Source organism: Triticum urartu, chromosome 1 (assembly GCF_003073215.2).
Source record: "Triticum urartu cultivar G1812 chromosome 1, Tu2.1, whole genome shotgun sequence".
NCBI lineage: Eukaryota > Viridiplantae > Streptophyta > Magnoliopsida > Poales > Poaceae > Triticum > Triticum urartu.
This window is the reverse complement of record NC_053022.1, coordinates 142,004,742-142,027,643: the sequence shown is the minus strand read 5'-3', so window position 1 is coordinate 142,027,643 and position 22,902 is coordinate 142,004,742.

Below are 22,902 nucleotides of genomic sequence, written 5' to 3'. Positions count from 1 at the left end.
TCTTGATTTGGCACGATCTTGATGTATCGCGAGCTTTGCTATTATAGTTGGGTCTTATGTTTCTCCTCCCCCTCTACTCTCTTGTAATGAAATGAGTTTCCCCTTTGAAGTAATCTTATCGGATTGAGTCTTTAAAGATTTGAGAACACTTGATGTATGTCTTGCCGTGCGTATCTGTGGTGACAATGGGATACCACGTGATTCACTGATGTATGTTTTGGTGATCAACTTGCGGGTTTCGCCCATGAACCTATGCATCGGGGTTGGCACACGTTTTCGTCGTGATTCTCTGGTAGAAACTTTGGGGCACTCTTTGAGGTCCTTTGTGTTGGTTGAATAGATGAATCTGAGATTGTGTAATGCATATCGTATAATCATACCCATGGATACTTGACGTGACATTGGAGTATCTAGGTGACATTAGGGTTTTGGTTGATTTGTGTCTTAAGGTGTTATTCTAGTACGAACTCTAGGGCTGTTTGTGACACTTATACGAATAGCCCAACGGATTGATTGGAAAGAATAACTTTGAGGTGGTTTCGTACCCTACCATAATCTCTTCATTCGTTCCCCGCTATTAGTGACTTTGGAGTGACTCTTTATTGCATGTTGAGGGGTAGTTATGTGATCCAATTATGTTATTATTGTTGAGAGGACTTGCACTAGTGAAAGTATGAACCCTAGGCCTTGTTTCAACGCATTGCAATGCCGTTTACGCTCACTTTTATCATTAGTTACCTTGCTGATTTTATAATTTCAGATTACAAATACCTTTATCTACCATCCATATTGCACTTGTATCACCATCTCTTCGCCGAACTAGTGCACCTATACAATTTACTATTGTATTGGGTGTGTTGGGGACACAAGAGACTCTTTGTTATTTGGTTGCAGGGTTGCTTGAGAGAGACCATCTTCATCGTACGCCTCCTACGGATTGATAAACCTTAGGTCATCCACTTGAGGGAAATTTGCTACTGTCCTACAAACCTCTGCACTTGGAGGCCCAACAACGTCTACAAGAAGAAGGTTGTGTAGTAGACATCAATCATATCTACTATATGATTCACGTTCGACCTTTCGGTCTCAGTGTTCCGAGGCCATGTCTGTACATGCTAGGCTTCAAGTTTAACCCGAGTATTCTGCACATGCAAGCTTATCACACCCGATCATCACGTGGTGTCTCGGCACAACGAACTATCGCAATGGTGCATACTTGGGGAGAACACTTATACCTTGAAATTTTAGTGAGGGATCATCTTATAATGATACCGCCGTACTAAGCAAAATAAGATGCATAAACTATAAACATCCCATGCAATCAAAATATGTGACATGATATGGCCATCATCATCTTGTGCCTTTATCTCCATCTCGAAAGCACCGTCATGATCTCCATCGTCACCAGCTTGACACCTTGATCTCCATCGTAGCGTCGTTCTCGTCTCACCAACTATTCCTTCTACAACTATCGCTAACGCATAGTGATAAAGTAAAGCAATTACATGGCGATTGCATTTCATATAATAAAGCGACAACCATAAGGCTCCTGCTAGTTGCTGATAACTTTTACAAAACATGATCATCTCATACAACAACATATATTGCATAATGTCTTGACCATATCACATCACAACATGCCCTGCAAAAACAAGTTAGACGTCCTCTACTTTGTTGTTGCAAGCTTTACGTGGCTTCTACGGGCTTCTAGTAAGAACTGTTCTTACCTACGCATCAAAAACCACAATGATGTTTCGTCAAGTTTGCTTTTTTAACCTTCAACAAGGACCGGCCGTAGTCAAATTCGATTCAATTAAAGTTGGAGAAATAGACACCCGCCAGCCACCTTTATGCAAAACAAGTTGCATGTATGTCGGTGCAACCAGTCTCATGAACGTGGTCATGTAAGGTTGGTCTGGGCCGCTTCATCCAATAATACCGCCGAATCAAAATAAGACATTGGTGGTAAGCAGTATGACTATGATCGCCCATAACTCTTTGTGTTCTACTCGTGCATATCATCTACGCATAGACCTGGCTCTGATACCACTGTTGGGGAACGTAGCATGCAATTTCGAAAAAATTCCTACGATCACGCGAGATCTATCTAGGAGATGCATAGCAACGAGAGGGGGAGAGTGTGTCCATGTACCCTCGTAGACCGAAAGCGGAAGTGTTAGCTTAACGCATGTAGTCGAACGTCTTCTCGATTCAACCGATCAAGCACCAAACGTACGGCACCTCCGAGTTCTGCACACGTTCAGCTCGATGACGTCCCTCAAACTCTTGATCCAGCAAAGTGTCAAGGGAGAGTTTCGTCAGCGTGACGGCGTGGTGACGGTGATGGTGATGTGATCCGCGTAGAGCTTCACCTAAGCACCACAACAATATGACCGGAGGAGTAAATTATGGAGGGGGGCACTGCACATAGCTAAGAAACAATTGATCTGCTTAGAGGTGCCCCCTTCCCTCATATATAAAGGAGGGAGAGGGGAGGAGGCCGGCCTAGGCGCCTTTCCTTATCCTCCACCTACTCCTTCCCCTTTCCCCTTCCAGTAAAAGGAAAGGGGGGCGAATTGGACTAGGGGTCCAAGTGGGACTCCTCCCACTTGGCGCGCCCTAGGCCGGCCTCCTCCCCTCACCCTCCTTTATATACGAGGGCGGGGGGCACATCTAAGCACATCAATTGTTTCTTAGCCGTGTGCGGTGCCCCCTCCACTTTTTACTCCTCCGGTCATATTGTCGTAGTGCTTAGGCGAAGCCCTACGCGGATCACATCACCATCACCACGCTGTCGTGCTGATGAAACTCTCCCTCGACACTTTGCTAGATCAATAGTTTGAGGGACGTCATCGAGCTGAACGTGTGCAGAACTCGGAGGTGCCATACGTTCGGTGCTTGATCGGTTGAATCGAGAAGATGTTCGACTACATTAACTGCGTTAAGCTAACGCTGCTGCTTTCGGTCTATGAGAGTACGTGGACACACTCTCCCCCTCTCGTTGCTATGCATCTCCTAGATAGATCTTGCATGAGCGTAGGAAATTTTTGAAATTGCATGCTATGTTCCCCAACAGTGGCATCCGAGCCAGGTCTATGCATAGATGATATGCACGAGTAGAACACAAAGAGTTGTGGGCGATCATAGTCATACTACTTACCACCAACGTCTTATCTTGATTCGGCGGTATTGTTGGATGAAGCAGCCCGGACCAACCTTACATGGCCACCTTCACGAGACCGGTTTCGTCGACAGACATGCAACTTATTTTGCATAAAGGTGGCTAGCTGGTGTCTGTTTCTCCAACTTTAGTTGAATCGAATTTGATTACGGCCGGTCCTTGACTAAGCCCGTAGCAGCCACATGAAACTTGCAACAACAAAGTAGAGGACATCTAACTTCTTTTTCCAGGGCATGTTGTGATGTGATATGCTCAAGACATGATGTGATATACGTTGTTGTATGAGATGATCATGTTTTGTAAAAGTTATCGGCAACTCGCAGGAGCCTTATGGTTGTCGCTTTATTGTATGAAATGCAATCGCCATGTAATTGTCTTACTTTATCACTATGCGTTAGCGATAATTGTAGAAGCAATAGTTGGCGAGACGACAACGATGCTACGATGGAGATCAAGGTGTCAAGCCGGTGACGATGGAGATCATGACGGTACTTTGGAGATGGAGATCAAAGGCACAAGATGATGATGGCCATATCATGTCACATATTTTGATTGCCTGTGATGTTTATCTTTTATGCATCTTATTTTTCTTAGTATGGCGATAGCATTATAAGATGATCCCTCACTAAAATTTCAAGGTATAAGTGTTCTCCCTAAGTATGCACCATTGCGACAGTTCATGTGCCGAGACACCACGTGATGATCGGGTGTGATAAGCTCTACGTTCACATACAACGGGTGCAAGACAGTTTTGCACATGCGGAATACTCGGGTTAAACTTGACGATCCTAGCATGTACAGACATGGCCTCGGAACATTGAGAACGAAAGGTAGAACGTGAATCATATAGTAGATATGATCAACATAGAGATGTTCACCATTGAAAACTACTCCATCTCACGTGATGATCGGACATGGTTTAGTTGATATGGATCACGTGATCATTTAGATGACTCGAGGGATGTCTATCTAAGTGGGAGTTCTTAAGTAATATGATTAATTGAACTTAAATTTATCATGAACTTAGTCCTGATAGTTTTTGCATATCTATGTTGTAGATCAATGGCCCATGCTACCGCTCCCTTGAATTTTAATGTGTTCCTAGGGAAAGCTAAGTTGAAAGATGATGGTAGCAACTGCATGGACTGGGTCCGTAACTTGAGGATTATCCTCATTGCTGCACAGAAGAATTACGTCCTTGATGCATGTAACACCCAATATGTGACTATACTCCATACGTGTCGAGGCACGACTTGAGGTATAAGCGCATATTGGTATGGTCGCAAGAGTGGTTGTATCTTTGCTCATCTCATGTACTGAATAGATAGAATACGAGCTTTGGCTTACAATCGCCACAATGTCACACAAATAACATCAAGTTATACAATCATTCAAGATGAACACAAAGTCTGGCTATGGACGGAATCAAACGAATAAAAACAACCACCCATGCTAAGTCCCGATAGACCCTACTGGGCACCACAACAGATCATCCGGAAAGGAAACCTAGTAACGGCAAAGGTCTTCGTTGAACTCCCACTTGAGTTCAATGGCATCACCTGCATCAATCTCGTTGGTACCTGCAACTGTGTTTGTAGTATCTGGTGAGTCATGAGGACTCAGCAATCTCAAAACCCGCGATAGCAAGACTATTTAAGCTTAAAGGTAAGGTGGGGATATATGGTGGAGTTGCAGCAAGCACTAAGCAAATAGGTGGCTAACATACGAGTACAAGGGTAAATGAGAAACTACGCAACAGACATAGAGCTAGAAGTGACCAAGAAGTAATCCTAAACTACTTACGTTCAAACATAACCCCACCGTGTTCTCTTCTCGAACCTCGTCGAAAAGAGACCATCACGGTTACACACACGGTTGGCGCATTTTTATTAAGTCAAGTGTCAAGTTCTCTACAACCGGATATTAAAAAACTCCCATCTGCCACATAATTGTGGGCACGGCTCTCGAAAGTTTAAACCCTGCAGGGGTGTCCCATCTTAGCCCATGACAAGCTCATGATCCGCGGAGACAATCCTCCATCGCGGGACACCCCGAGTATTCTCGGAATCCCGGTGCACAAGATCTTCGAAGAAAGGAAAACTATCCCAAGGAGATCTCCTGGTGAGTCAGATCCGTGTCCAGAGCCGCGCGCTCTCTATCTACGGACTCATCCGTCTATGCAAAGTGGAAGATAGCCAAAAGAACCCGAGTTGCCCCGAGGCGGCACCGCCGACTGCTAGGTAGGTGGACCAACACCCATGTCAAGCTTTGGCCTGGGGGTTGATTAAGAGGCCTCGGGTTAATTACTCGCTATGCAAATTTTAGTTGTTATTAGGCAAATGGTAAAACCAATGTTGGATCTCCTCAAGAAAGCTTTACTTTAGGCGAAGAGACAAGGGGGGGCATAACAGCCTGACCGTGTTAGGAACGCAAAATTCAAGGAACATAACACCGGTATGACAGAAACTAAGGTGGCAAAAGTGGAACAGAACACCAAGAAAAAGGCCATGCCTTCCATCCTTTACCAAGTATATAGATGCATCTTTAAATAAGAGATATTGTGATATCCCATCATATCCATGTTCCAACAAGGAACAACCTGCACTGCGCTTGCAACTAGCAACGCTATAAGAGAGGATGAGCAAAAGCGGTAACATAGCCAAACAACAGTTTGCTAGGAAGGTGGGTTAGAGGCTTGACATGGCAATAAGGGAGGCTTGATAACAAGTGGTAGGTAGCGCGACATAGCGATAGAACGAACAACTAGCAAGCAAAGATAGAAGTGATATCAAGGGTAATAATCATCTTGCATGCAAAGTTCTCAGGGTTGTCGAAAGCTTGCTCCTCGTAAACGTACTCGACAGGATCCTCGTTCACGAACTCGTCTCCCGGATCTACCCAAAGAAAGAACACAAGCAAGGGAACAACAATCAATCACGGGGCAATGCGCAAGCAACAAGATGCAAGACATGGCATGGGATGCAATATATTATGTGCAATGCATATGGGTACTCCATAGGGGAAAAGATGATCATGGCGTTTACGTGGCAAACCAAGCATGCCACTTGATAGATTGAGAGATTTTGGTTGAAATCGATATGAAGATCACCGGAAACGGATGCACGGTTTGCAAATGACGTGCAAAACAAGAACAATGCACAACTGCGCTTAACAGCAACATAGCAATTAATATGCATCATGAAAATATGCTACAACACTCCAACATAAAAACAAAACACATGGCAGTGAAGTACATGTGAAGCTCTACAAATCATGAACACTAAGCTACTGCTAGAACTCACTAGAACAGGTCTAAAACAGCATGGCAAAAACGCAAATGCTAACTGGTTTACTGACTTGGTGAAAATACTGAACATGGCATAAACAACATCAGGTTGCAATGTTTAGAGCTAGTAAACTACATGCTACAGGAACATATCATGGCAAACTTGAGCATGGCATGCTAGTACTAAAAGCAATAACAAAAATCCCTTACTGAACTTGAGCCAAAGATTCACAGAAAAGATGGTAGCATTAATGCAAACATGGCAAGTGATATGAACAGATTTCAGACTAAGAGAAAATTCATGCATGGCAGAAACAGATTCATGATAGCAACTTTGCAAGCTTGTGCAACTCACCACAAACCATTTCATGGCATAACAAAGCAACCAACAGTAAGAAGACACATTTATGAAGCTAAACATGGCAAGAGCATGGTCATAGGATGCATGGATCACTAGCAAAACACATGGCAAAAATGAACTTCTTGTTAACAGATTGACAGTAGTATTATTTGGCAAAATGAGAGCATGGTAATGACAAGCTAAAGCACCCCATAATTGCAAAAAAGGCATGGATAGATAGAGCATAACAATATCTTCAAAATACCCTTACTGAACCTCATCAAAATGCACATGGATTCACTTGTAGCATCAAATTAACATGGCAACATGAGGTAGCATGATAAGACTTGGCAGAAAAACTAAGTCACCAAAATCAGCAACATCAAGTGGGCTACTTGGCATGCTTGTGCTAGTCACCACAAGGCACATAAAAATACAAGGGTTGCACCACTGTAAATATGGCATGAAGATGCTCCTAAGACATGTTGACATGATGCTCAAAAGACAAACACATAAAATGCTATGAAAAAGACAAATCAGCAAGTTATGATAGTTTCCAGCAGATAATATCATTTATCCCTTTTGCAATGATAATTAGGGCATCAATATGGATAGTACATGCAAACAAACTACAGCACCATGTAGAGCATCGCGAGATGCACATTTCGATATATCATGCACACAAAACAGAGCTATGAGCAAGAAGTTATGACATGGCACAGTGGCACACATGATGTTGCAGATCTGGGACTTAGTGATGAAAACAACCTCGCGAAGTTAGGGTTCCGGCGACTACGGGGTCAACGGCGGCGATGGTGGCTCGGCTTCGGTGATGTGGCAGCGAGGCGGCGCCGGAGAGGGTCGGGGTGGCTGGATGCGGGGCACCAGGGGCTGGATCTGGCCGGAGGAGGCCCGGCGACGAGCAGGAGGCGCGCTGGGGTCGAGACGGCGACAGGAGGCGACGACGGCGAGCGGGTTCGAGGTGGCGGAGTGTTACACCCTCGATGCGACTATATCTCCCACGTGTCGAGGCACGACTTAGAGGCATAATCGCATTGAAGGCATATGTCACAAGTTAGGCAATCTTCACAACATCCCATGTAATATAAATCATAAAGGGGAGATAACATAGTTGGATTACACTCGCCACGTCAATCAAGTACATAAATAACATTACATCATCCAAACACTCATGGCCCGACTACGGCGCCAAAATAAAAGATAACCCAACAAGCGACACGGTCCCGATCACCCCCAACTGGGCACCACTACTGATCATCAGGAAAGGAAACATAGTAACATTGAGAGTCCTCGTCAAACTCCCACTTGAGCTCGAGCGCGTCACCTAGAGCGGAATCATCAGGCCCTGCATCTGGTGTAATAGTAATCTTTGAGCCACAGGGACTCAGCAATCTCGCACCCTCGCGATCAAGACTATTTAAGCTTATAGGTAAGGCAAGGTAAATGATGTGGAGCTGCAGCAAGCGACTAGCAAATATGGTGGCTAACTTATTCGCAAAAGAGAGCGAGAAGAGGAGGCGAAGCGCGAGCGAGAAACTAGAGAGCAACCTGCGCAAACATTACTCCAACACCGTGTCCGCTTCCCGGACTCCGCTGAGAAGAGGCCATCACGGTAACACACTCAGTTGATTCATTTTAATTAAGTTAAGGTTCAAGTTATCTACAACTGGACATTAACAAATTCCCATCTTCCCATAACCGCGGGCATGGCTTTCGAAAGTTCAAATCCCTGCAGGGGAGTCCCAACTTAGCCCATGACAAGCTCTCACGGTCAACGAAGGAATAGACCTCCTCCCAAGACATTTCGATCAGACTCGGTATCTCGGTTATTGAAGACACTTCGACAGGTTAAAACAAGACCAGCAACACCGCCCGAATGTGCCGACAAATCCCGATAGGAGCTGCACATATCTCTTTCTCAGGGCACACTCAGATGAACACTACGTACAACTAAAACCAACCCTCAAGTTGCCCCAAGGTGGCGCTTCAAGTGGCTCTATTTGGACCAACACTCAGAGGAGCACTGGCCCGGGGGGTTTAAATAAGATGACCCTCAGGCTCCGGAAACCCAAGGGAAAAAGAGGCTAGGTGGCAAATGGTAAAACCAAGGTTGGGCATTGCTGGAAAAGCTTTAATCAAGGCGAACTATCAAGGGGTTCCCATTATAACCCAACCGCGTAAGGAACGCAAAATCCGGGAACATAACACCGATATGATGGAAACTAGGGCGGCAAGAGTGGAACAAAACACTAGGCGAGAGGTCAAGCCTTCCACCCTTTACGAAGTATATAGATGCATTAAGATAACAAGGTAATATGATGAGATCCCAACAAGTAAATAAATGTTCCAACAAGGAACAGCCTTCAATCTTCACCTGCAACTAGCAACGCTATAAGAGGGGCTGAGCAAAGCGATAGCATGGCCAAACAACGGTTTGCTAGGACATGGTGGGTTAGAGGTTTGACATGGCAATTTGGGAGGCTTGAAAGCAAGTGGTAGGCATCGTAGCATTGGCATAGCAAAAGAGCGAGCAAAACTAGCATAGCAAAGATAGTAGTGATTTCGAGGGTATGATCATCTTGCCTGCACAGTTGTCAGAGTTGACTGGATCCTCGAAAGCAAACTCAACGGGCTCCTCATTAGCGAACTCGTCTCCCGGCTCTACCCAAACAAGACAAACAAGCAACAAGGACACAATCAACCACGTGCAAGGATCAAACAATATGATGCAATGATGATATGCTATACGGGATGCGATGCGGGATGCATATGCAAGATATGACAGGAAATGCAAGAACCTTGCCTCAACTTGTAAATACAAGTGTTCCACTGGAAAGATGAGATAAAATCGCTTGAAAACGATATAAACAACATCGGGATCGGAGTTACGGTTTGGAAATGGCAAGCGATTCAAATATGGCCATGTTCTGCGATTTACAGCAATTAGCCATCTGAATGCAATGAGATTTACAGCAATATGGCCACTTTTTTGAGGATGGAAAGTCATGCTGAAGCGAATGTTGGTGCCCATGGCCTTCTGGAAGGAGTCCCAGAACTTGGAAGTGAAAATGCTTCCACGATCTGAAGAGATCAGCTGAGGGATTCCATGCAACGAGACAATTCTAGATGTGTATAGCTCTGCCAACTAAGCTGCTGTGATAGATTCTTTGATTGGAAGTAAATGAGCCACTTTTGTAAGCTTGTCAATGACAACGAAGATAGCATCATTCCCACGCTTCGACTTGGGAAAGCCAGTGACAAAGTCCATTTCGAATAAAAATGCTTCGAATTTGTCACACAACGTTTACCATACATGCATGCTACGGGACTTGCCAACTTCAACACAAGTATTTCTCAATTCCACAATTACTCAACTAGCACGACTCTAATATTACCATCTTTATATCTCAAAACAACTACCAAGTATCAAACTTCTCATAATATTTAATGCACTCTATATGAAAGTTTTTATTATACCTATCCTGGATGCCTATCATATTAGGACTAATTTTATAGCCAAAGAAAATTACCATGCTGTTCTAAAAGACTCTCAAAATAATATAAGTGAATCATGAGAGATCAATAATTTCTATAAAATAAAACCGCCACTGTGCTCTAAAAAGGTATAAGTGAAGCACTAGAGCAAAATTTATCAGCTCAAAAGATATAGGTGAAGCACATAGAGTATTCTAATAAATTCCGATTCATGTGTGTCTCTCCAAAAGGTGTGTACAGCAAGGATGATTGTGGTAAAATAAAAAGAAAAGACTCAAATCATACAGGACGCTCCAAGAAAAACACATATCATGTGGTGAATAAAAATATAGCCTCAAGTAAAGTTACCAATAGATGAAGACGAAATAGGGGATGCCTTCTGGGGCATACCCAATCTTAGGCTTTTGGTTGTCCTTGGATTTTACCTTGGGGTGACTTGGGCATCCCTAAGTTCAGGCTCTTGCCACTCCTTGTTTCAAAATCCATCAAATCTTTACCCAAAAACTTGAAAACTTCACAAGACAAAACTCAACAGAAAATCTCATGAGCTCCGTTAGTATAAGAAAACAAATCACCACCTTAAGGTACCATAAAGAACTCATTATTTATTTATATTGGTGTTGAACCTACTGTATTCCAACTTCTCTATGGTTCATACCCCCCGATACTAGCCATAAATTCATCAAAATAAGCAAACAACACACGAAAAACAGAATCTGTCAAAAACAGAACAGTCTGTAGTAATCTGTAGGTTTCGAATACTGCTGTAACTCCAAAAATCCTGAAAAATTAGTACGTCCTAAATAATTTGTATATTGATATACTGCAGTTGGGATTGGTATTTTATCGCTCTCTGGTAAAAAATGAAAATTATTCTCGTGAGTGCATACTTTCTGTTTTTTCAGCAAGATCAAATAACAATCACCCAAGAAGATCCTAAAGGCTTTACTTGGCACAAACACTAATTAAAGCATAAAAAACACAATCATAACAGAGGATAGAATATTTATTTATTACTAAACAGGAACAAAAAGCAAGGAACAAAAATAAAAATTGGGTTGCCTCCCAACAAGCGCTATCGTTTAACGCCCCTAGCTAGGCAAAGAGATTTCAATGATGCTCACATGAAAGACAAGAATTAAAGCATAAAGAGAGCATCATAAAACACGTGACAAAAACATCTAAGTCTAACATACTTCCTATGCATAGGCATCTTATAGGCAAACAAATTATCAAGGCAAGCAAAAACTAGCATATGCAAGGAAGCGGAAAGAAACAATAGCAATCTCAACATAACGAGAGGTAATTTAGTAACATGAAAATTTCTACAACCAAATTTTCCTATATCATAATAATTACATGTAGGATCATAAGCAAATTCAACAATATAGCTATCACAAAACATATTCTTAACAAGATCCACATGTATGCAAAGTTGACACTCTTCCAAAATAGTGGGATTAACATTAACTAAAGTCATGACCTCCCCAAACCCACTTTTATCAAAAATTTCATAAGATTGAAAATTTTCCAAATATGTGGGATCTAAAGTTGACACTCTTCCAAACCCACTTTCAATAATATTGCAAACATTATTATCAATCTTATATTCATCAAGGGGCTTAAATAAATTTTCAAGATCATAAGAAGAATCACCCCAATCATGATCATTGCAACAAGTAGTGGACATAGCAAAACTAGCACCCCCAAGCTTAGGGTTTTGCATATTATTAGCACAATTTACATTCATAGAATTTATAATAACATCATTGCAATTATGCTTTTTATTCAAAGATCTATCGTGAATCACTTTATAAATCACTTCATCACAATTTTCAGATTTACGAATTTCAAGCAAAACCTCATAAAGATAATCTAGTGCACTCAACTCACTAGCAATAGGTTCATCATAATTGGATCTCTTAAAGAGATTAGCAAGTGGTTGAGGATCCCTAAACTTTTAGCAAGCGAAGATGCAAGCAAAAAGAAGGTACATGGTAACACAAGCAAACAAAAGATTGAATAGACGAAGGGCAAAGAAAAGGCAAAGGTGAAGTGGGAGAGAGGAAAATGAGAGGCAAATGGAAAATAATGTAATGTGAGGGATAAGAGTTTGTGATGGGTAATTGGTATGTCTTGACTTGAGCGTAGATCTCCCCGGCAACGGCACCAGAAATGGCTAGTTGACGGGAGATCAAATCTTGACTTGACTTGGTGCAAATCTCCCCGGCGACGGCGCCAGAAATCCTTCTTGCTACCTCTTGAGCATGCGTTGGTTTTCCCTTGAAGAGGAAAGGGTGATGCAGTGAAGTAGCGTAAGTATTTCCCTCGGTTTTTAAGAACCAAGGTATCAATCTAGTAGGAGACTACACGCAAATTGCCTAGTACTTGCACAAACAAATAAGAACCTTGCAACCAACGTGATAAAAGGGTCGTCAATCCCTTCACGGCCACTTGCAAAAGTGAGATCTGATAAAGATAATAAGATAAATATTTTTGGTATTTTTGTTGTATAGATTGGAAAGTAAAGATTGCAAAATAAATAGTAAACTAGAATTGTAGATCGGAAACTTATATGATATAAAGTAGAACCGGGGGCCATAGGTTTCACTAGTGGCTTCTCTCAAGATAGCAAATATTACGGTGGGTGAACAAATTACTGCCGAGCAATTGATAGAAAAGCGCATAGTTATGAGAATATCTAGGCATGATCATAAACATAGGCATCACGTCCGTGTCAACTAGACCGAAATGATTCTGCATCTACTACTATTACTCCACACATCGACCGCTATCCAGCATGCATCTAGAGTATTAAGTTCATAAGAACAGAGTAACGCATTAGGCAAGATGACATGATGTAGAGGGATAAACTCAAGCAATATGATATAAACCCCATCTTTTTATCCTCGATAGCAACAATACAATATGTCCCGGTTCCCTTTCTGTCACTGGGATCGAGCACCGCAAGATTGAACCCAAAGCTAAGCACTTCTCCCATTGCAAGAAAGATCAATCTAGTAGGCCAAACCAAACTGATAATTCAAAGAGACTTGCAAAGATATCAAATCATGCATATAAGAATTCAGAAAAGAATCAATATTGTTCATAGATAAACTTGATCATAAACCCACAATTCATCGGATCTCGGCAAACACACCACAAAAAGTATTACATCGAATAGATCTCAAAGAAAATCAAGAACTTTGTATTGAGAACCAAAGAGAGAGAAGAAGCCATCTAGCTAATAACTATGGACCCGAAGGTCTGTGGTAAACTACTCACACATCATCGGAGAGGCTATGGTGTTGATGTATAAGCCCTCCGTGATCGAATCCCCCTCCGGCAGATCGCCGGAAAAGGTCCCCAGATGGGATCTCACGGGTACAGACGGTTGCGGCGGTGTAAAAGTGGTTTTGTGGCTCCCCTGGATGTTTTCAGGGTATAAGAGTATATATAGATGAAAGAAGTAGGTCGGTGGAGCTACGAGGGGCCCACGAGGGTGGGGGCGCGCCTACCCTCTGGGCGCGTCGCCCTACCTCGTGGCCGCCTCATTGCTTCCTTGACCTCCACTCCAAGTCTCCTGGATTGCGCTTGTTCCAAAAAAGATCCTCGCGAAGGTTTTGTTCCATTTGGATTCCGTTTGATATTCCTTTTCTGCGAAACACAGAAATAGGCAAAAACAACAATTTGCACTGGGCCTTCGGTTAATAGGTTAGTCCCAAAAATAATATAAAAGTGCATAATAAAGCCCATTAAACATCCAAAATAGATAATATAATAGCATGGAACAATCAAAAATTATAGATACGTTGGAGACATATCACTTGCCATGCCACCGGAGGCGGAGGAGGAGGCGGGGGTGGAGGGATCGACTGATCTTCATCGGTTCATTGCGGATTCAGACGCGTTGGGGGAGCCATCCTGAAGAGGTGACATCCGTTAGAACCACCATAGAAAGATAGACAAGCTAAATCAACGGATAGAAATGTGCAACATATAGTCTTCACAATAAGCATCCGAACATAGATTGAACGAATGAATTCCAAAGTTAACATTACACGGCCATTAGAGTGAGAAGCCACTTAGACAAAGATTGATGAATAAAACAACAAGGTATGACTGGAACAAATAAGTGGTAAGGATCACCCAATCCCATACCAATTATCTACTGGAATAATAACTAAGAGCTACTTGAATTCCCACCTATTAACTCCCAAAACTTTCTGGTTATGCAATCTGGTGTTGGGGATACAGGGAGGCACAATATATATCACACAACTAACAAGCTCTATGGTCCACTGTATCCATCTGTCAACACAAAACCAAGAAAACTCCGGAAATCATGTACCTCGACCTTTGAAAAGCATTTGTTATACGAGTTGTGGCAATACTCCCAAACTCCCTCCACGGTACCGGGTGGCGTCGAGGTTATCTCACCACTAACTGCATAAAAGAGATTTTTGATTTCGGCGAGCTCAGGTATTCCAGAACTGCAATGATAAAATTGTGACGACAACACCTCGGACCTCAACTCCCCTGGACACTGCCACAACCCCTAAATGTCAAGAGGTACCAAGAACAATGTTCTCGTCACAACAATATCAGAATGATCCCAAGATACCTGCGTGATCCTGATTTTTTTAGTGAAAATGGGGAGAGGAAAGTCAAAACATCTACGTCAGGAGTCCTTACCAGAACGACGAAGGGGGCTGAGGAGTAAAAAGAATCCTACTCTCCGATATATATATTCCTAAGACTCAAAATAGTTTTGTTATAGACTCAACGACGTCAACGGTTTGATCAAGCAGGGGGCTCCTAAGTCAAGATGGCTCTGATTACCAACTTGTAACGCCCAATATGCGAATATAGTCCATACGTGTTAAGGCATGACTTGGGGTATAAGCGCATATTGGTATGGTCGGAAGAGTGGTTGTATCTTTGCTCATCTCATGTACTGAATAGATAGAATACGAGCTTTGGCTTACAACCGCCACAATGTCACACAAATAACATCAAGTTATACAATCATTCAAGATGAACACAAAGTCCGACTACGGATGGAATCAAACAAATAAAAACAACCACCCATGCTAAGTCCCGATCGACCCTACTGGGCACCACTACTGATCGTCCGGAAAGGAAACGTAGTAACGACCAAGGTCTTCGTCGAACTCCCACTTGAGTTCAGTGGCATCACCTGCATCAGTCTCGTTGGTACCAGCAACTGTTTTTGTAGTATATGGTGAGTCACGAGGACTCAACAATCTCAAAACCCACGATAGCAAGACTATTTAAGATTAAAGGTAAGTTGGGGATATATGGTGGAGTTGCAGCAAGCACTAAGCAAATATGGTGGCTAACATATGAGTACAAGGGTAAGATGAGAAACTACGCAACGGACGCAGAGCTAAAAGTGACCATGAAGTGATCATGAACTACGTACGTTCAAACATAACCCCACCGTGTTCTCTTCCCGAACCTCTTCGAAAAGAGACCATCACGGTTACACATGCGGTTGGCGCATTTTAATTAAGTCAAGTGTCAATTTCTCTACAACCGGATATTAAAAAATTCCCATCTGCCACATAACCGGGGGCATGGCTCTCGAAAGTTTAAACCCTGCAGCGGTGTCCCAACTTAGACCATGACAAGCTCACGATCCGCGGAGACAATCCTCCATAGCGGGACACCCCGATTATTCTCGGAATCCTGGTGCACAAGCTCTTCGAAGAAAGGAAAACTATCCCAAGGAGATCTCCCGGTGAGTCAGATCCGTGTCCAGAGCCACGCGCTCTGTATCTACGGACTCATCCGTCTATGCAAAGTGGACGATAAATGTTGTTTGCATTGGTGTCTGCGTTGAGCATGAACATGATTAGATCATGTTTATTGCAATATGGTTATTCATTTAAGTTAGAGAATAATGGTTATTCTGTTTACATGAATAATACCTTCTATGGTCATGCACCCAATGTGAATGGTTTATTGAATCCCGGTCGTAGTTATACACATGTTCATAACATTGATGTCAAAAGATGTAGAGTTGATAATGATAGTACCACTTTCATGTGGCACTGCCACTTAGGTCATATTGGTGTAAGGCGCATGAAAGAACCTCCATGCTAATGGACTTTTGAAGTCACTTGATTTTGAATCACTTGACACATGCGAACCATGCCTCTTTGGCAAGATGACTAAAACCCTGTTCTTTGGAACAACGGAACGGGCAAGTGACTTGTTGGAAATCATACATGCTGATGTGTGCGGTCCGATGAGTGTTGACGCGCGCAGTGGATATCATTATGTTCTCACCTTCACTGGTGAATTGAGTAGATATGGGTATATTTACTTGATGAAGCATAAGTCTGAAATGTTTGAAATGTTCAAGCAATTTTAGAGTTAAGTTGAGAATCATTGTAACAAGACGATCAAGTTCCTTCGATCTGATCAAAGGGAAAGTGTATGAGTTGTGAGTTTCGCAATCACTAAAGACAAGGTGGAATCGTTTCACAGTTGACGCCGCCTGGAACATCATAGCATGATGATGTGTCCGAACGTCGTAATCAAACCTTATTGGATATGGTGTATGATGTCTCTTACCAATCTACCGCTATTTTTGGGGGTTATGCATTAAAGACAATTACATTCACTTTAAATAGGGCACCATCTAAGTCCGTGGAGACAACACCGTGTGAACTATCATTTGGCAAGAAACCAAAGTTGTTGTTTCTTAAGGTTTGGGGCTATGATGCTTATGTCGATAGGCTTCGGTCAGAAAAGCTCAAACCCAAAGCGGGAAATTGTATCTTCATAGAATACCCAAACAAGATGATTGGGTATACCTTCTATCTCAGATCTGAGGGCAAAGCGTTTGTCACTAGGAACAGGTCCTTTCTCAAGAAAGAGTTTCTCTCGATAGAATTGAGTGGGAGGAAGATAGAACTTGATGAGGTTGTTGAACCTTCACTTCAACCAGAGGGTAGCGCAGCACAGAAAGATGTTTCTGTGGAAACTATGTCAGTTGAAGAGAAAGCTAATGATAATGATCATGAAGCTTCAGATCAAATTGCTATGGAACCTCGTAGGTCGACAAGGGTGTGTACAACTTCTCAGTGGTAACCCTGTCTTAAAGGTCATGTTGTTGGACAACGATGAACCTATGAGCTATGAAGCGATGGTGGGCCCAGATTCCAACAAATGGCTAGAAGCCATGAAATCCGAGATAGGATCCATGTATGGACTTTGGTGGACTTGCTCGTTGAACGGCAAGCCATTGAGAATAATTGGATCTTTAAGAAGAAGACAGACACTGATGGTAATGTCACCATTTTTGAAGATCGACTTGTCTCAAAGAAGTTTCCGACAAGTTCAAGGAGTTGATTATGATGAGACTCTCTCAATTATAGCAATGCTAAAGTCTGTTAGAACTATGTTAGCAGTTGCTGCATTTTCATTTACGAAATCAGGCAGATGGAAGTCAAAACAAAGTTTCCTTGATGGTTTCCGTGAGGAAAGGTTGTATGTGATACAACCAAAAGGTTTTGTCGAACCTAAGGATGCTAAAAGGTATGCAAACTCCAGCAATCCTCCTATGGATTGGAGCAAGCATCTCGGAGTTGGAACATAGACTTTGATGAGGTGCTCAAAGCTTTTGGGTTTATACAAAGTTTGCAAGAAACTTCTATTTGCCTGAAATTGAGTGGGAGCACTACAACATTTCTGATAGGTATATATGGATGACATATTGTTGATCGGAAATGATGTAGAATTTCTAGAAAGCAAAAAACGTTGTTTGAATTGAGTTTTTCAAAGGAAGACCTGTGTAAAGCTGCTTACATGTTGGGTATCAAGATCTATAGAGATAGATCAAGACGCCTAATAAGACTTTCACAAAGCACATACCTTGACATGATCTTGAAGGAGTTCAAGATGGATCAGTCAGAGAAGGAGTTCTTTCCTGAGTTGTGAGGTGTGAAGTTAAGACTTGAAGCTCGACCATGGCAGAAGAAAGAGAAAGGATGAAAGTCGTCCCCTATGCCTTAGCCATGGGCTCTATACGATATGCCATGTTGTGTACCGCGATGTGCCTTGCCACATGTCTGGAAAGGGGGTACAAGAGTGATCCAGGAGTGGATCATTGGACAGCGGTCAAAATTGTCCTTAGGAATAAGGAAATGTTTCTCGGTTATGGAGGTGATAAAGAGTTCAGCATAAAGGGTTACGTCGATGCAAGCTTTAAGACCTATCCGGATGACTCTGAGTAGCAAACCGGATACATATAGTGGAGCAACCATTTGGAATAGCTCCAAGTGGAGCATAGTAGCAACATCTACAATATGAAATCGAGATTTGCGAAGAACACATGGATCTGAATGTTGCAGACCTGTCGGAGTAAATGACCACGGGTAGCCTAGCTGGCTCCCCCTGGCACTTCAGAAAAAATTATAGGCCGATCGAGCCTTCAAGCATCCAAGACACGGGGCCGCCTTCCTCCAGCCGACTGCCCCTCGGGCCGGCTGTGCGAAGGCGGCCCAGGCCTAAAAATCCCCAAGAAGAAAACCCCGAGAGGGCCAGCTCCATGAAGCCGGCCACGAGAAGGCCGACTCTAAGAAGCCGGCCCCCTGCCCCCTCAGCAGGCGGCCCAGATCGTGCCCTCAAAGTCCGCACCCACATAATGGCAATGAGACGGGGCGTGGCTACAGCGAAACCTGCCACCCCCGAATCCCGGAACGCGCCTGGCCACAGTACGCCGTACGGGGCGGCCATCACCCGTCCGGCGCGGCACTGTTGCCATGTTGACCGTGACGTCACCCACGGCGAGCTGTCAGTACGACCCATGGGCAGCGGGCCCCATCCGTCAAGGAGACATCCGAAGGCGGCCGGGCCTCCCCCAGTCGGCTTGGGGTACGGCCGACTCCCAGTAGCCGGCCAGTCCACTCCCTCGAATGAGGTGCCCTATTAAGGAGATAAGACGAGGTAAGGCTACAGTGACAAGCCGCCCGGCGGCAGCACTATAGCCATGCTTACCACGACAAAGCCCTCATCACCAAGGACGAGGCCACAGTAACCAGCCCCCGACAGGACCACCAAGCGGTGGGGCCGGCCTGTCGACCAGAGGGCCGGCAGCCGGCGGGGTCCACCAGCCGGCGGGCCCCACCAGTCGGCGGAGAAGCCGGCGAGCGTAGACACAGATGGCTAGGGCCCACGCCCAGCCGGATTACCATTGTACCCCTGGGGGGTAGGCCTGTATAAACCCCCCAGGGCACCCATGCAGGGGAGATCTCTCTTTGGATAGTTTTAGACACCACAACGAGGAGAGGAGCGGGCTTGCCTGGCCCTCCTTCATCCTTTCACCGAACAGCTCAAGGAGTATCTTGTAGCTACTTGTCGAGCTAGTGATCATGCGGAGACCCCGCAGAGCAGCATTAGGGGTGTTATCTCCACGGAGAGCCCTGAAGCTGGGTAAGATTCGCCGGCGTGCATGTCTTCGCCTTATCCCGTTTCCAGGCACCGACGGTGTTTTATTGGCTCCCACAATGATAAGCCACCCATTGGCATATGTCGCACCAACCACCTGACATTTGGCGCCCACTGTGGGGCCAGGTGCACCGTCGTCCGGAGACCTGTTCTGAACGGGAACCCTCTTCCTTCCCAGCGTGCGTAGCCAGCCCGGCTCGCCCGATGGCGCTTGCCCCGACGCGCTGCAAGACATTGCAGATGCCTGCGCGGCGAGCTGCCTCGCCGATCTTCTTGGCAAGGCTCGCATCTCCGACGAGCCCGCATCCGACGCGGGCACAGGCTGCGCCGAGAGCCACCTCGTTAGCCTCCTCGACCAACTCCACGTCTCTGGCGAGCTTGCCGCGGATTTGGAGTCGGTTGGCTCCCCCGACCCGATGCTTGTCGACTCCGATACGGCATCACTTGATGCCTTCCCCACCAACGTGGTAATCATCAACGACCCTCTTCCTCGAGCCGACAGCAGCGGCAGCGCCATCACCGAGGTACTGGTCATCAGCCACGGCGCCGCCTCTGGCAAAAACGCCCACGACGCCCTACAGACGGCGCTACATGACTTGTCCGCCCCCAGCCCGGCCGACATAGATGCCAAACATTGGAGGCGCGCCGCCTCGCCCTCGTTGCGGAGGGCCAGAAGCTAGCCACCATGAGACGCCTCACCGAGGCTCACCAGTGCTAAGTCGACCATGCCGCCTTCGGCACGCCGCCTCCCGATGGGCCGAGCCGCGTCGGCGTCGTCAAGAAACACGGCGCGGCTATCGCCGGCATGCTAGGAGCAGACCACCCAGTCTATGCCACGCCTCTCGAGAACCTGCGCGCCGCCCAGGCGGCAGCGGACGAGTTAAATGGGCTGGGGCCTGACGAGCTCCCCTATATGACTAGACGCATCCAGCAGCTTATCGACGCGGCCACAGAGCGGCATGAAGCCGGTGCCCGCGTCGGAAGTCCTCCCCCGCGCCGAGAGCACGGCGCGACGTCCGGAACACCGACTGCGGGCAACACCCGCGCAAGAAAAGAAAAGGAGCCGGCTGCCAGCCGCAGCCGGACTCGAATCTCCATCGAGCGTGACGCAGAGGGCCGCCCTCAAGCCGTGGAGTGGCAGGGCGACCCCCCTCCTCCTCCGCCTCGTGGGGAGAGATACCCTACCCCGCCGCCTGTCACGCATCCAACTCTCAGCGGCCGGCTGGGTCGCCGCGAAGTAGTCAGCGAGAATGATGCCCGCCACCGGATCGACCGCCTAGCGCGATCCCTGGCCCTGGAAGAAGCAGATGATGTCGGCCCGCCTTGCTTCGGCCCCCGCATCTGTGACGAGCCCTTCCCTAAAGGGTTCTCGCTCCCAAGAGACACGCCCAAGTACAACGGCTCCGTGAAGCCGGAGGATTGGTTGATCGACTACTCCACCGCGGTTAGCATCGCGAACGGCAACAGGCGTGTTGCCGTAAAATATGTGCCCCTCATGCTCCAAGGCACGACGCGCACCTGGCTCAACAGCCTCAAGCCTTACAGCGTCAACAGCTGGCTAGACTTCACAGAAGCCTTCATCCGTAACTTCACCGGCACCTACAAGCGGGCTCCCAAGCCCCGACAGCTCTCCTTGTGTGTCCAAGGGCCCAACGAATCGAATCGCGACTACCTCACGCATTGGGCCGAGCTCTGCAATTCCTGCGAGGGAGTGCACGAGGTTCAAGCTATAGAGTACTTCACCGCCGGGTGCCGAGAAGGCACCCTCCTCAAGCACCGGCTCCTCTGCGACGAGCCGACTACCCTTGACGAGCTGCTGATCATAGCTGATATATACGCCACGGCCGATTCCTCAATGAAGACCGAGCCCCGAGTAGACGCCTCCGGGAAGGTGCTCGCTCCGAGTCCCAAGACGTCGGCTAGAGAATCCAGCCGGTGTCCGTACCAGAACGACCACAAGCGCAAGGCTCCCCCGACGCCTTCCACCAGTCGGCAGGTGGCCACAGTCAAAGACGAACAACCCTAAGGGCGGCCCACGCCCAAGAAGCAGAAGGGCAGCAGGCTGGCTTGGCAGCCGGCTTTCTCCTACGAGCAAGCACTTGATGCCCCCTGCAAGTTTCACAGTGGCGCGAAGCCTTCAAACCACACAACCTGAAAATGCCACTGGCTCACGCGGATCTCCAAAGGTGAGGGGATAGCGCCGCCTCCGCCTGCTGGTCAGCCGCCTCCGGCCCCTCCGCAGCCAGCCGCTCGACTAGCAGTCGGGGCTGTTCAAGACGAGTTCCCCGATGAGCATGCCGCCTACGTCGTCTTTATGAGCCAACCAGAAGATCGGCGTAGCCGGCGCCGACAACACCAGGAAGTCAACGCATTCTCCTCCAACAACCCAGAGTTCATGCACTGGTCAGAAAGCCTATTAGCTGGAGCCGGACAGATCACCCAGAGGTGATGCCGTATCCCGGCTCTTACGCATTGGTTTTGGATGCCACCCTCGCAACAGAAAGGCGAGCTGCCCGATTCTCCTACGTGCTGATAGATGGTGGGAGCAGCATCAACATACTGTACCGTGACACCATGGAGAAGCTGAGCATCAAGACAAAGCAGCTCATGCCTAGTCGGACTATGTTCCATGGCATCGTACCCGGCCTGTCCTGCTCCCCAATCGGCAAGATCAAGATAGATGTCCTCTTCGGGGACAAGGATCATTTCCGCCGAGAGGCGGTGTGGTTTGAGGTAGTGGATCTGGAGAGCCCTTACCACGTGTTGCTTGGCCGACCTGCTCTGGCCAAGTTCATGGCTATACCCCACTATGCCTACCTCAAGATGAAGATACCGAGTTCCAAGGGCATCATCACCATAGCTGGAGACTATAAGAAATCCTCCGAATGTGCGGCAGCCAGCAGCCGGCTGGCCGAGTAACTCGTGATTGCTGAAGAGAAGAAGATACTAGACCGAGTTGTGGCCATGGCCGGCAAGCAGCCGGCCCTGTCCCCCAACCCCAGGGAGTGTGATGCCCAAGGTTCTTTTCAGACGGCCAAAGAAACAAAGAAGGTACCTCTGGACCCGGAGCACCCAGAAAGGTTTGCCACCATCGTGGCA